Source organism: Cyprinus carpio, chromosome B19, assembly GCF_018340385.1.
Source record: "Cyprinus carpio isolate SPL01 chromosome B19, ASM1834038v1, whole genome shotgun sequence".
Classification (NCBI taxonomy): Eukaryota; Metazoa; Chordata; class Actinopteri; order Cypriniformes; family Cyprinidae; genus Cyprinus; species Cyprinus carpio.
The window spans coordinates 1,690,545-1,694,235 of record NC_056615.1 but is presented as its reverse complement, the minus strand read 5'-3'; positions in this window follow the sequence as shown (position 1 = coordinate 1,694,235).

The following is a 3,691-nucleotide window of genomic DNA, read 5'->3' as shown; positions in this document are numbered from 1 at the left end:
CTCCTTTACCATAAGTTCAACTGAATTTTGGGTCCTTTCTCACTTCCTGCACCTGCGCACCTGCCTATTGTCTCTGAGTTTAAAGAAACCAGAACATACCTCTTGTTGCTGAGCCTCACTATTGCTTGCAAAACAGAGGAATCTCCAGGAATCCTTCAAGAGAGAGGGCACCTAGACTATCAGCTGCAAAGAATAATGCTGTACCTCTCACAGTTTTACCAAGTTTCTCCAGGTAAACACCATTCTACTCTAATAACTTTAGGTCACAGATAAAAGGTTGCAGAACATTTGCATAACCAAATTTTTTGACTGTTGTTGTATTGCATAGTAAAGCAAGCTGGATTGAGTTGAGGGTTGACCTATATTTTGCAGGTATGTTTGCAATGACCCAATACACAGCACACATTTTGTGTTTTAGCGGGGGGGGGGGGGGGGGTTTACCAGTGGAAACTCTCTGCGAACATAGGGTGCTCTTCTTTTAGCAGTTCCTAAGAATTCATTTTTGGCAAAAATAGTCATCATTTTACTTTCTGACACAGCACTTGTAACCTCTCTTACAACCATTTAATCAGTGTCAGCATATTTACTTAACAAAGCCCTGGCTCTGTTGTGCAAAAGTGGCTGTGATAGCTTATGAATTTCACAAAGCTGTTCTATGACTTGCACAAAACTCTCTGGTATGTGCAGAACACTATACATCTTTAACAGAAGAGATGCCAACTTGTGCTCAAGCTGTTTTTTTTAAATCGGGAAGATCATTATTTCTGGCTTCCTTACTCAGCTCTTCTAACTCTTCAATATCAACAACATGTGATATTTGCTTTTGTGGAGCATCACTGTCAGGGCTTATGTAATCATGACCAATGATTTCTGATTTGAATCTCTTCCAGTTCTGTTCCCTGTGTGATTTACTCTTGTGTGCTTTGAAAGTGGAGTGGACACCGCTTTCAAAGGTACAATTTTTGTAAGGGCACATTATTTTATGGTGTACTTTTAAATGTGCAGTGTGTAAGTGAATTAATTAATCAGCCTCAGAACAACACCATGCAAACCCACACGACAGACAGACAGGTAGGTTTACTTGGCTGTTGATCAGAAGATTTCTTGTGAAAGCAGGATAAGTGGCATTTAAGACATTGAATGATTTAAAAGTGCATAGACATTCCTGATGCAAACAAGGAAATGGCTCAGTTCTAGCATAAATTACATGTTTCAGTATATTATTTTTTAAATAGTTGTGATCTTTTTTCACAGTTAAAAGGACAATACTTAAAATTCCAAAGCATGCAAAAAAAAGAAAAAAAAAAGAAAAAATTGCTTTGCGGCATATGTGTGTCAAACTCACACTGCAAGCGAGTGAAAAAAATCACCTAGTTGACAGGTGAAAATAGCACAACCTGTTTAAAACATGTTTTCTATTCTTGCAATCAGTCCCTCAAAAAAACAAGATCAATAAACTGACGAAAAAAGTGGAATTGTGTCCACCACACGAGAGTGAGAAATCTTGCAATTTACGATATTTCCCAGCACATGGATATGGTGGATTTTCTTTCTCATTTACTTGAGGATTAATGGATGAGTTTCACCTTTTGTTACTATGTGGGTTATTTTTATGACATTTTACCAAAAACTAAATGATTATCATCTAGATTTTTAATTTGTCTTTGATCGTTGATCATTGACATTTTCATGGACTTCACACTTCACTCTTATATCACCAACCTCCATCATTCAAGTCTACAGCTAAATTTATTTTTGTTTATTGGGTGCTGCATTTGCTCATCTCTCACCATTTTCCAGACCTGCATCATCTATTTAATAGATTCATGGTTACATTTCTTATTTTAATCCCAATGTAGTCACTTGTTTCTTTTATTTGTTCAACCTATTTTATCTGTATATATTGTTAATTATTTCACCTTTGAAACCATGTATACACACACACACACACACACACAAACATAAGAATGCAAAGTCAATTTATTTTGTGTATGTAATTCTGTGATCTCACACTGGGAATCTTCTAAACAACAACTAAATTTAAAAGCTTGGCTGTCTCCTCCCAAATTACATATCTATAACTTAAGCCTTTACGGGGTAGCTGTTATAGAGCAGAAGGAACTGATGATTGCTACAGTGATGTTTAATGGTGCATAAATTACTGGGAGAGCTTGACTGACACTCAGGAGGTCAAACTGGACACTCAGGTAGAAGATAGCCTCAAGCTTTACAATAAAGGCAGAGACAGCTGTGTATCCAGTGTTGTTTTTTAGAAGGTGACAGATGGAACGAGTGTTTTAACAGTTGTGAAAGCAGTTAGCTTTGTTACAGTACATTGTTTTGGAAAGTGTGGGCACTGAATGTATATTGTGAGAATGCACTGAAAAGTGATTTACATTCTTGTTTTTACAAATGCATGTTAGCAATCAAAAAAATAAATAAATAAATAAATAAATAAATTATAAATGTTAAATTAACCTGAGCATTACTAAGTCACAGTAGCCGTGTCACCTCAAGTGCCAGTCGCTACATGCTCCTGTGTGAAAACTGACTTACTTGATTGGATGTGACAAGCCAAAGTTTGTGAAAGAAAAAAGCTTTCACTTTCCATGCAAAGGTAACTGTCTGGCTCCCCTGATACCAGAGCAGAGAACCATTGGCGTCATGTTTCATACTGAATGCCATATGTGATGCAATATACAAACAGCTCTTTATGCATTCATCTGACCTTTTGAACCATACCTTTCACTGACATCTGCTGTATAAATAAAAGATCCTTGTCAAAATGAAAGTCCTGTCCCTGTGATTTATGTGGACTGTCACTGGTTATTAAAATAACATCCTATACACACACACACAAAAAAAAAATATAAAAAAAAACATACTATAACAAAAAATATTTTACAAAAAAAAAAAAGAATAATTCTAAAAAACTCTGAAGTGAAGTGAATCTAAGTTTCTCTGTGTTTCAAGACTTGTGATTGGCTGTTCACTACTGATGACAGGTTTTCATGTGCGCACACTCCATAGTCATGAGTCATGAGCTCAGGGTCAAAGCCTGAGTTGACAGAGTATGTTAATTATCACAGTCATTGTACCAACAAAGCCTGATTGAACTGGTTTGATTTTGTCAACTCAAAACTAATCCCATATAAGGCATCATGGTACAGGCCCCAGGATCACTGGGTTTACAACACTTGCTAAAATTGTTCTCTGTCTACTCAAGGGTTTGCGACTAACTCTGGAGCATGTGCACCTGAAAGTTCGTCGTGCACAAGAACATCAGTTTGATTCACTTCTCACTGGTAAGTCAGCTCAATATGCTTCACAGTTGATGATTAAGAGATTGTTATGAAAAGAAAATCATGAATTTAAACACTTTTACATGTGAATAAAATATATGAATATTTAATTACAAATTCTTCCCAGACATGAAAATATCTAAATGATGTGTCATTAGCAACCCAAAGATTTTTATGGAAAAGTCTGTGAAAAATTGTGTTTTATGGTCACATGGGATATGGGATAAAGTGTATACTGACTTAAAATATTTCTGCAGTCACCAAAATTCTTGTATATCTCAGCCCAGTTATTACCACATTTAGAAACTCTGTTTCATCACATTCTAGGGTAACTGTTATATATAAAACGCCTTATATAACACTGATATACTGAGATAAACGAAGTTATC